This window comes from Sinohyriopsis cumingii, chromosome 13, assembly GCF_028554795.1.
Source record: "Sinohyriopsis cumingii isolate HCF-2022 chromosome 13, ASM2855479v2, whole genome shotgun sequence".
Lineage (NCBI taxonomy): Eukaryota > Metazoa > Mollusca > Bivalvia > Unionida > Unionidae > Sinohyriopsis > Sinohyriopsis cumingii.
Window position 1 is genome coordinate 74,357,631 of NC_142973.1, and position 12,734 is coordinate 74,370,364.

At 36.7% G+C, this 12,734-nt stretch overlaps 1 protein-coding gene across 1 annotated transcript in view; it reads right to left on the minus strand.

The window, feature by feature from the left end:
• Window positions 1-12,734, minus strand: part of LOC149785838 (A disintegrin and metalloproteinase with thrombospondin motifs 16-like) — a 172,387-nt gene that overhangs the window by 109,009 nt on the left and 50,644 nt on the right. The gene's annotated exons all lie outside the window — the stretch shown is intronic.

A 12,734-nucleotide genomic window follows, 5' to 3' on the forward strand; every position in this document is an offset into this window, starting at 1 on the left:
CCACCACCACAATTAATATGAACCATGCAATTGATATCGATAGAATGTTTACGTCCTATGTCATATCTCCGCATGATGGCAATATATTCTGACCCCCCTCAATATTTTTTGTACTGATGGCAATACGTTTTGACCACCCTCAGTATTTTTGTGCTGATGGCAATACGTTTTGAGCCCCCTCAGTATTTTTTGTACTGATGGCAATACGTTTTAACCCCTCTATATTTTTGTACTAATGGCAATACGTTTTGACCCCCCCCCATATGTTTTGTACTGATGACAATATGTTTTGACCCCCCCCACTCAATATTTTTGTACTAAACAATGCAGATCCATCTCCAAACCCATGTGAACGCTATGCAAAGTGGTGGGTGGGTGGGCGATTTGGATTTTTAACGTAGCTTTAACAATTTTGTAGTCATATAGCTACTATGTCTGCATTGTGGCAGTTTATAGTGATGTCTAGCAATGGGGTATCATGTCCCACCCAGTCACATTATCCTGAAACTAGGCCGACTAGACCTAACACTAACTTCTTAATGCTGATCGCCAAGCGAGGCAGCTGCTAGTACCATTTTATAAGTATTTGGTATAACTCGGCTGGGGTTCGAACTCGCGACCTCCCTCATCCAATGCGGACGCGCTAACCACTTTGACATCTGGAACGGTTGCTAATTTGCTAATACAAACGCTCATAAATTTGTAAATGTTTGTATTAATTTGTCTTCCTGTAGATTTTATTTTTTAATGCCGTCCATAATGGAGTCTCATTTGATATATAATAAGAAACCAGTGCCAGTGTACTCATCATCTTAAATGTATCAAAACTGATATCCTAGTTCGGTGAAGTAATAAAAAAAATTGTTATATTATGTCGAACAAGTGCCTCACGCGCTGTATGGTTTACAGCTATTGTACTCTCTCTCTCTCTCTCTCTCTCTCTCTCTCTCTCATAAATTTGCTAAAATATATCAAAAGTTAGGATCAATCATCAAAAATCATTGAATTATTGATAACATAAACTATATATTTCCCTGAATGATGCATAAACACAACAGCTTTTGTCGATGACGTTTTGAACAATTTTGATACTTCTCTACGCTATCAACATTCGGCTATTAGTAATGCACAATGTGTATACAATATATTTATTGTGTGAAAAAATGATCAACAAATACATAAATTGTCTTTTCTGGGGCGATTCTAACAAGAATACAACAAAAAGTCAGCGATAAGCACATACATGCGAGAACATTTTTTAAAAGAAAACTAAAAAGGTGCCAGGGATGATCAATCGAACCTAATGAAAATCTAAACAACATTTATCCATTGTTTCAAAACAAAAATCAAGTTTTATAAGTTTTATCACCGACTTGTATGCACATTACGTGCAAATGCAGAATTTAGGATATATATTTTTCGGCAGTGCGTGATTGGAACTTTTTATCCTTCATGTCTATAATCCACAAATATAGGTACCACAACGGAAAAGAAAATCATAGTCAATTTAATTGTTAATTTGTATTAATTAATAGCTGTCTTGGATATAAAAAAATACATTTGTGAGGAGGGGGGTATATCTTGTCTATATAAGTTTCATCTGGATCTGGTTATGGGCCGAAAATGACTCTTAGAGTATCTACCCCTTTTACACTAACTCACCTTCTCCAACAACATAAAATTCACTTAAAAATTGGAAGTGTATTTTATCTGCTAAATTCCCCAAGAATGTATTGTCGAGAAATAGCATATATTACGCGTTAATTAAAACACACATCTGCCATGTTGTGCCAGATTTATTAGGTTGGCAAAGACTACTGTAGGCTTATGGGTGAGTCCGTCGCCCAGAAACGTCCCAAGGAACGCCAGGTAAAAGCAATACTCGACACACGTGTCGACCCAGATTATGGCCAGCAATACTCGACACACGTGCCAACACAGATTAGGGCTAGCAATACTCGACACACGTGCCAACACAGATTAGGGCTAGCAATACTCGACACGTGTCGACCCAGATTAGGGCCAACAATAAATTAATCTGAAGTCTTTGCGCGTTATACAAGTGCCAGCATTTCATGGTAGATTGTAAACAACTAAACGCTAGTCGATAAGTCAGTTAAGAAGGGTTACATTTATCTGCCTGTTATCAAATCGTATTTGAAGGTATTTCTTTCTATAAATGTTCAGTACAACTTTGTTCCTTAAAAAAAAATAATATACCAGGACGTTAATAACCATGCCTGAGGCTTAACTTTAAAAATAACTTGACGACAGATACAGACAAAGGAGTAACTGGAGGAAACGTATGCTGCTCAGCTAATTTCTCATTAAAAGCAGCATAAAGCTTTCCTAATTGTTTGCAGTGGTATATTCCCTAATAAATTACATCTTCTATGTCTAGTCACACAGAAGCAAACTTCTCTCTCACTCTCTCTGTCTCTCTGTCTCTCTCTCTCTCAAATCACGTGAGAAACACTCACTTAATGCGTGTTTAAAAATGTACGTTTTCTGTTGTTTTGTTTCCTTTTTTTGTCTTATAATTTACGGCTGGTAAGGATAAGAATGCGTTGGTACATCTCTTTATATACAAAAAGACATATTTTTGACGTCTTTGATACCCTCAGGAAACCGAAAACCTCTTTAACCGAAAATTACCTTTGTTCCCAAAAATTCGGTTTTAAGGGGTTTCGCTACATGTCATTCCAAGTACCTTTGTACGCAATTGCGCATAGATTTCATATACAGCGTGACTATCAACATTCGAGATTACTTACTTTCTTACTTACTTTTACAGTAAATACATTGAGTACATATGCGTTTTACAGTAGTACACATGCATCATACACATTGAGCACATTTGTGTTTTACAGTATACACATTGAGTACATGTGTGTTTTATAGTAGCACACATGCATCATACACATTGAGCAATATTGTGTTTTACGGTATCACACATGCATCATATACACCGAGTACATGTGTGTCTTACAGTATACACATGCATCATATACATTGAGTACTATCGTGTCTTACAGTATTACATATGCATCATATAAACTGTGTACATGTATGTCTACAGTATTATACATGCAACATATAAAATGTGTACATGTATGTCTACAGTATTATACATGCATCATATAAACTGTGTACATGTATGTCTACAGTATTATACATGCAACATATAAAATGTGTACATGTATGTCTACAGTATTATACATGCAACATATAAACTGTGTACATGTATGTCTACAGTATTATACATGCAACATATAAAATGTGCACATATATGTTTTACAGTATAACGCAAAGAATGAGAATATTGTTTGACCCTGGAGAAAAAAAACCTGAGACTTATTTAGGTTCGGTACTATATTTTTATTTGTGAAAGTAAACATTAGCTCCATACCTGTATTTCACAGAGGGAGAAGGAACGAATCTGCATCCAAGAAGGACTATGACCCCGAAAAGAAGAGAGAGAGAGAGAGATATGCGGCAACGCCGACCTATCGCTAACAGTGCTGACGCTGACATGCGAGCAATTTGAGTTTGATCAGAATCTGCCTCGGATGCGAGAGGTCGCGGGTCCAACCCCGACAGAGTCATACGAAAGATATTAAAAAGTGGTAAAAGCAACTGCCTCGCTTGGCACTCTGCATCAAGAGGTTTGTGTAAGGACTGGTTGACACTCTGCATCAAGAGGTTTGTGTTAGGACTGGTTGGCACTCTGCATCAAGAGGTTTGTGTTAGGACTGGTTGGCACTCTGCATCAAGAGGTTTGTGTTAGGACTGGTTGGCACTCTGCATCAAGAGGTTTGTGTTAGGACTGGTCGGCACTGCATCAAGAGGTTTGTGTTAGGACTGGTTGGCACTCTGCATCAAGAGGTTTGTGTTAGGACTGGTCGGCACTCTGCATCAAGAGGTTTGTGTTAGGACTGGTTGGCACTCTGCATCAAGAGGTTTGTGTTAGGACTGGTCGGCACTCTGCATCAAGAGGTTTATGTTAGGACTGGTCGGCACTCTGCATCAAGAGGTTTGTGTTAGGACTGGTTGGCACTCTGCATTAAGAGGTTTGTGTTAGGACTGGTCGGCCTGGTGTCAGATAATGTGACTCAGGGTGGGACATCATGCTACATGTCACTATAAACTGCCACACTGCAGACATCGTAGCGATATGACTGGAAAATTGTTAAAGCTACGTTAAAAAATCAAAATCACACACACAGACCATCCATTAGTTGGATATTTTATTTTATTGTTTACTAATCCGGACAATAACACCGTGATCAATCGTCTCCAAGATAACGATAACGATATCACAATAAGGAGTGGGAGATTTTACACATCTCTCCAACCGTCTTGTGAAAATGATCTAAAATGTTTTCACCGTACTCATTCCTAAGACGGTAGAACATAGGGGGCGCTTTGCAGATATTATGAACGTCTGAGAGAGTGGTGGATGTAAGGTGAAGTTGTTTACATTTGCAACATGCACAATGGAGAGAATATTGGTATAGCTCTATGTTACTTTCATGTACTGTGGCTGAAATTGCATTGGATATTGTACTTGTGGAAATTGCAAATGATCTCAAGACACTGCTAACTAAAATGATTGCTCCCTTGTGCTCAAAAATAAAAGCTTGAATTAGTCTAAAGTACAGTATCGTTAGCAGCATTAAAATAGAGAAAATGAATTGTGCCAAACTAGACAGTACCAACTTCTGTAAATGCTATGAATTAATATTAAATATATAAAATATTTTTTAAAATAGTTATCGGCTCTTGTTTTTTTTACAGTTTACCTCTGAAGTCCAGGAACTTGAAATGGCCGAGCAGTTTTTTGAGAGGTGCACATTTGAAGTAAGGCCAAGCTGTGTACTCTATAACCCATATTACACTAATCAATAATACACAAAATAATTGTAATTAAGGGATCTTTGAACAATACATAAGGTATACAAGGTCCTTTTTAAATAGCCAGTATAACCAGTGAGGACACCCGGAGAAATTAATTTTCTTTGAAATTCTAACCCTTGTGCAAAATACGAAACTGGCAAGCGCCACCATATACTAAACTGATGTGGAAAATAGCTTTAATCTCATGTTTAAAACCTATCAGAATAGTAACTGTGAACATGCGCATTTGAAGTTCGTCTGCAGGATAAGTGCACATGATTAAAAAGAACACAAAAAAGGTCTTGTTCTTTTAAGTCAGTGGATTATAGCTATCTGACAGATGTTTCAATGAGTTAGCAGAAACAATTATTTGACCTTGAACCAGGATTTGTGTAATGTGGCGGGGGGGGGGGGGGGAGGGGGGCGTTCGCATCATGGGAGTCTGCCAGGAAATAAGCGATGTCCATTTTAACAGAGGAAAACAAATTGCCGACAGTGCTGCGAGAATATTCCATGGGCACATACACTATCGCATAATTTACCTCCCACAATGTTCCATTTTTTTTTTAAAGGAATAAAAACTGAACTATATCAGCAGCATGCGATTAGCATTGTCTGAATATCACAGGACAACTTTATGACCACATAATAACCAAAATGAATTCTTGTGGTGAGAAGCAGTTGGTAGAATATGTTGAGGGCAGACGAGGTTATTAGAATCATCTATCAAAAGATATACTAATTATGCTTTGCTCTGTTTGATTAAATTGCTTGAATATATTTGTACCAAATGTGTATTTAATTAGCATGCATAGATAAAACAATGTGTACTTAATAACATGATTCAATATAGAGGATGTGTGCAAATTCGCTAGAACATGTGCCATTCAAATATAATTTCAAAACAAGAATTTGTTTCCATCCGTTTTGTTCCCCAGGTCTGTCCTCCTTTTCAGCTTTGTGTCTGAAGACTTTTACGGCAACAATTATCAAGGATAAAAGGAACAAATATTTGTTGTAAAAAAAAGAGTAAACTTCTTGTCTGTGAAGGAAATATATAAGTAATTGTTTAACTTGAATAAAATCGAGACTTCCGTCCTCGCATTCCAAGGATGATAATCCACTACGATCCTTGAACACCTTTGGCTGCGTATGCGGAAAATTCCTCATTTCTCATGAACAGGCATGAAGCTGCTTAATCAATAACTGCGAGCGCGGGTAAAATTTTCTCAGCATGGTGACACAATATTAACTTTCACGCTGTTTGAATGCTCTAATCAAAATTTCTCTTCAAACCACAGTCACTTATCGATCGATAAAACAAGCACTTTCGTTGATATGTATTAGATTGTTACACTGTGTTGTCTAAAACGTGTTTTCATTTATGCTTATTTATGGAAACCAATGAAATCTCAGAATAGCCAGTCACGGGTCAAAAAAGAACATACCGTGGCTTGCGACAATGCGAGACCTCTGACATACCAGAGATCTGATGGACACTGATTCAATGTCATGTTATGCTGACATTTCGATTATCCAATTAAATTACAGCTTTCACATTCACGGAGGTGGGGAAAAAAAAAACTCAATTCGGAACGTATCGTTTCTAACGATTACTCCCCATAACACGAATCTTTTTGACTTATAGGTTACTAAACATAAATGGCTCAAGAACTGCAAAGGTTGGTTGAACATGAATGTCTTTTAGCGACTGTCCGATTCACTTATTATAAGTAGAAGTTGATCTTAGCAGATCGAATTTGACATATTCTAACAAGTATATCTGCTGCTATCTTCAAGTTTAAACCGTGATGAAGTTAGCCACATCTTCTTTACCCGAGGCACAAAAATAGTTATGCATGTACAGCGTGCAGTGTAAGTACACTATCAAGCTTGGTGGTCTTTTGAACATAACAAACTTTAGAACTGCACGATTTCAAATTATCACATGTAATTATTGTACGGCTTGTATACCCTGTGTGTCTTGTATGTCACCTTTTATAACAGCATAATGTCAACAAATACCTCATCAGATGGTATTATATTGTTTCCTAATTGTTCACGCTGTCATGTCTTCATTGCAAAGCCGTGTCTTCTATTTCCAATTACCCCTACCTCATACTGTGAATGGAACAGTGAAAATAGACCGTAAAATAACCATAGTTGTTCTTTTGATAGTGAAAAGAGGCTGTAGAATCATCGTAGCTGTCATTTTCATCGTTCCTATTTTGGTGGACTGACAGGTTCACTGATATGAAACTTACAGATAAGATCAGTGATGACACACCCTGATCTCTAGTTCTAGTGAAACATTTGTTTGCCTTCTGACGCTGATATGCCGCACGTGCTGTGTGGTATATTAAGAGTGTTTGACGGAACTTAAATTTGTTACATATTCTTAAAATGTTCAATTCGAAATGGCATCAGATTACCTATAATCATCAGGACCTATTTATTGGCAAGTGTATTATCTGCTGTCAAATAATATAAGGCAAACGCAATTTTTAACTTTTCTTATCTTCCCTCCCTGTCTACATCATCGAGACTAACAATGACATGTTATGTTCCTTAGGGTCTAAAACTCCATGAGTAGATTGGTATGATTTACATAACTGGTACAGTGGTATGATTTACATCATTGGTACAGTGGTATGATTTACATAACTGGCACAGTGGTATGATTTACATCATTGGTACAGTGGTATGATTTACATCATTGGTACAGTGGTATGATTTACATAACTGGCACAGTGGTATGATTTACATCATTGGTACAGTGGTATGATTTACATAACTGGCACAGTGGTATGATTTACATCATTGGTACAGTGGTATGATTTACATCATTGGTACAGTGGTAAGATTTACATCATTGGTACAGTGGTATGATTTACAATGGGTAGAGTGGTATGATTTACATCATTGGTACAGTGGTATGATTTACATCATTGGTACAGTGGTATGATTTACATCATTGGTACAGTGGTATGATTTACAATGGGTAGAGTAGCATGATTTACATCATTGGTACAGTGGTATGATTTATATCGGGTAGAGTGGTATGATTTACATCATTGGTACAGCGGTATGGTTTACATCGGGTAGAGTAGCATGATTTACATCATTGTTACGGTGGTATGATTTACATCGGGTAGAGTGGTATGATTTACATCATTGGTACAGTGGTATGATTTACATCGGGTAGAGTGGTATGATTTACATCATTGGTACAGTGGTATGATTTTCATCGGGTAGAGTGGTATGATTTACATCACTGTTACAGTGGTATGATTTACATCCGGTAGAGTGTTATGATTTACATCATTGTTACAGTGGTATGATTTACATCGGGTAGAGTGGTATGATTTACATCATTGTTACAGTGGTATGATTTACATCGGGTAGAGTGGTATGATTTACATCATTAGTACAGTGGTATGATTTACATCGGGTAGAGTAGTATGATTTACATCATTGTTACAGTGGTATGATTTACATAGGGTAGAGTAGTATGATTTACATCATTGGTACAGTGGTATGATTCACATCGGGAAGAGTGGCATGAACTTCATCATTGACACATTGGTATTAATTACATTGGGTAGAGCGGTATGATTTACATCATGGATAGAGTGTTATGATTTACATCATTGGTACAGTGGTATGATTCACATCACGGATAGAGTAGTGGTATGATTTACATCGGGAAGAGTGGTATGATTTACATCATTGGTACAGCAGTATGATTTACATCATTGGTACAGTGGTATGATTTACATCATTGGTACAGCAGTATGATTTACATCATTGGTACAGCGGTATGATTTACATCATTGGTACAGCAGCATGATTTACATCATTGGTACAGCAGCATGATTTACATCATTGGTACAGCGGTATGATTTACATCATTGGTACAGTGGTATGATTTACATCGGGAAGAGTGGTATGATTTACATCATTGTTACAGTGGTATGATTTACATCATTGGTACAGCGGTATGATTTACATCACTGGTACAGCAGTATGGTTTACATCAATGGTACAGTGGTATGATTTACGTAATTGGTACAGCGATATGATTTACATCATTGGTACAGCGGTATGATTTACATCATTGGTACAACGGTATGGTTTACATCATTGGTACAGTGGTATGATTTACGTAATTGGTACAACGGTATGATTTATATCATTGGTACAGCGGTATGATTTACATCATTGGTACAGCTGTATGATTTACATCATTGGTACAGCGGTATGATTTACATCATTGGTACAGTGGTATGATTTACGTCATTGGTACAGCGGTATGATTTACATCATTGGTACAGCGGTATGATTTACATCACTGGTACAGCGGTATGATTTAGATCATTGGTACAGCGGTATGATTTACATCACTGGTATAACGGTATGGTTTACATCATTGGTACAGTGGTATGATTTACGTAATTGGTGCAGCGGTATGATTTACATCATTGGTACAGCGGTATGATTTACATCATTGGTACAGCGGTATGATTTACGTAATGGGTACAGCGGTATGATTTACATCATTGGTACAGCGGTATGATTTACATCATTGGTACAGCTGTATGATTTACATCATTGGTACAGCGGTATGATTTACGTCATTGGTACAGTGGTATGATTTACGTAATGGGTAGAGTTACATTATAAGTAATTTAGAGTTCCATGATAATTTAGTTTTAGTATCAATACAATTAAACATTTTGCCTTTTCAATTAAATGTTGTCAGTAGATATTATTCAAACAAAATATTTCTAATAAATATCATAAGATAAGAAAGTCAAAATATTAAGCTGATAATAAACAGTATTGCAATGACAAAAGCATAGGATTGTTTTATAACTGCACATAAATCGTATATATGAATGAAAATATACAGATGCTTAGTAATCTAAAAATGTAGCCAACTCACATCTATTTACATTTAAAGCTGTGACATTCACACAATCGCGTTTTCTATATGGAGTAGCAAACATAGCAGTGTGCGAAGGGTTCGTAAAAAGTTCTGAATATTAGTTCGCTGTAAGTAAAGTTTTTATCAGTGAACAGTACAAGAGCGCATCCCCTCAGATTACTTCTCATGTACACACTTTATCAAGCAGAGTATTCAATTATTAAACGCCATTTTGTATTCTCTATTTGGTATGCTATTCATACACTGGAAAAATGCACTTGCACGATACCTTTCAAATCGTCTGCTCCTTAGCAAATTTGCGATAACGGATTAAGTTAACAGTGACTTGGAGCTAAATCAGGGTTCAGTAGAGGAAATTGCAAGTTTGGATACTGTACACGTTCAGAATGCCTGTCAAGATTCATGCTCTAGCACAGTAGATAGATATCTCAGGTACCTGTACACGGACGGTTTGGTTTGGAAGTGTTCCACAACTTTTGGCAACACTCTGGAGGCACGAAAATGTCCAGCGACACTCGCAGATTCAGCAGAGTATAATTTAACGATGCATCGAAAAAAAAAATGAATATAGAACTCTCTTGCCAGCCCGATTACCTAGATCTATTTGTGATGTCACTGCTCGTTTTCTCCTGTCCATGCTTCATTAGTTTGTATCGAGTCGTTTCCAAAAATGTCAATCCATGTTCCATCACTGGTCACAATCTAATACAAACGTCTATGATCACTCTTCATATTTGGCACGTAACTATTTAGCGATTTGAACCCCAATCTGCACTTGTTCATCCGTCAACAAACGCGGGGCACATCTTACACAAACTTTTCTGAGCTTCAAATGATTCATCACGAATACAGCAGACGAATTAATGTCCGTGATAAATAAAACATCTTCCACTGTCTACCAAGCATCTTCGTTAATTTCCCCCCTTCACAGCATTGACTTCCCGCTCACCTATCGCAGACAACGGTCTTCCAGAACACGGGTCATCTTCCTTGAATTGGCGACCATCTTTCAAATGATGAAACGAACTCAAAATTGTAACATGACAGAGAATTACATCCGTAAATTGTATCCGGATTTTACAGTATGCTCTTTACGCCGTAGCAGAATTGTGCTTCTTCTCCTACAGTTTAAAGGAAATTGTGTTATAAGATATTTGCATCCTTACTGGCTACAGCTTTACATCTGTAAACAACCGCTATACGGCGCGTGTCCAAAAATAAACGGACAATCCCTGGTGCCGCGATAACATAGAGCCCGCGATAATACAGCACTGGAGTAGAAGTCACCCTCATTTACCTATGTTTTATGTCACACACACACACACACACACACACGCACCCGCATGCGTTCGGCATGCTGCACGTGCAGTTGTAGATCATTTTATAAAAGGTCATTGTGTCTATCGATAGATCAACGTTCAATTTAGCGACAGGTTCAAATAAAATATTTCTTGTACAAGATATTCATTATACGCTTTATTATTAATACATGTCGACCCTCATCATATATTTTGTTACGGATTCAGAAAATTATCATTAAAACACATTCATTGCCATGTACTAGATAGTAGAACATACATTTTTTTGGCTGAAAACTATCTCATCGTTGAATATATCACCAAGGATAAAAAGCACATGGCTAATTAACTGCTTCATATTTAATCAAAAGTATAAGTATGAAGAAAAGCTAGGAAAATACTTATGTTGATAACTTTCGTCAGCGTTTGATAAATCCTTCCTTAAATTAATAATTGTACAATTTACAGTATTTTTCAAATATCGAAATCTACAATTGAATCAATACTCTGAATTAAACATGTAATGAAACTAACACGTAATAAAACTAGCAAATGAGAAAAAGTGGTATTACACAAATATGCTGCCCCACACCACCTTAAACAAAATACACCAACAACACTCCTAGTGATTGAATTGAAGCAAATTTTGATTTAAACACTGTGTATGCTGGCATTATGTATATAGAGTATTTTTGCATTGTGCATGCTAGCATTATGTATACAGAGTACTTTTGCACTGTGTATGCTGGCATTATGTATATATAGTATTTTTGCATTGTGTGTGCTAGCATTATGTATATAGAGTATGTTTGCATTGTGTATGCTGGCATTATGTATATAGAGTACGTTTGCATTGTGTATGCTGGCATTATGTATATAGAGTACGTTTGCACTGTGTATACTGGCATTATGTGTATAGAGTACGATTGCATCGTTTATGCTGGCATTATGTATATATAGTATTTTTGCATTGTGCATGCTCGCATTATGTATATAGAGTACGTTTGCATTGTGTATGCTGGCATTATGTAAATAGAGTATGTTTGCATTGTGTATGCTGGCATTATGTGTATAGAGTACGATTGCATTGTTTATGCTGGCATTATGTATATATAGTATTTTTGCATTGTGTATGCTGGCATTATGTATATAAAGTACGTTTGCATTGTGTATGCTGGCATTATGTATATAGAGTACGTTTGCATTGTGCATGCTTGGCATTATGTGTATAGAGTAGGATTGCATTGTTTATGCTGGCACTATGTATATATAGTATTTTTGCATTGTGTACGCTGGCATTATGTATATATAGTATTTTTGCATTGTGTATGCTGGCATTATGTATATAGAGCATGTCTGCATTGTGTATGCTGGCATTATGTGTATAGAGTACGATTGCATTGTGTATGCTGGCATTATGTATATATAGTATTTTTGCATTGTGTATGCTGGCATTATGTATATAGAGTATGTTTGCATTGTGTATGCTGGCATTATTTATATAGAGTATATTTGCATTGTGTATGCTGGCATTATGTATATAGAGTATGTTTGCATTGTGTATGCTGGCATTATTTATATAGAGTATGTTT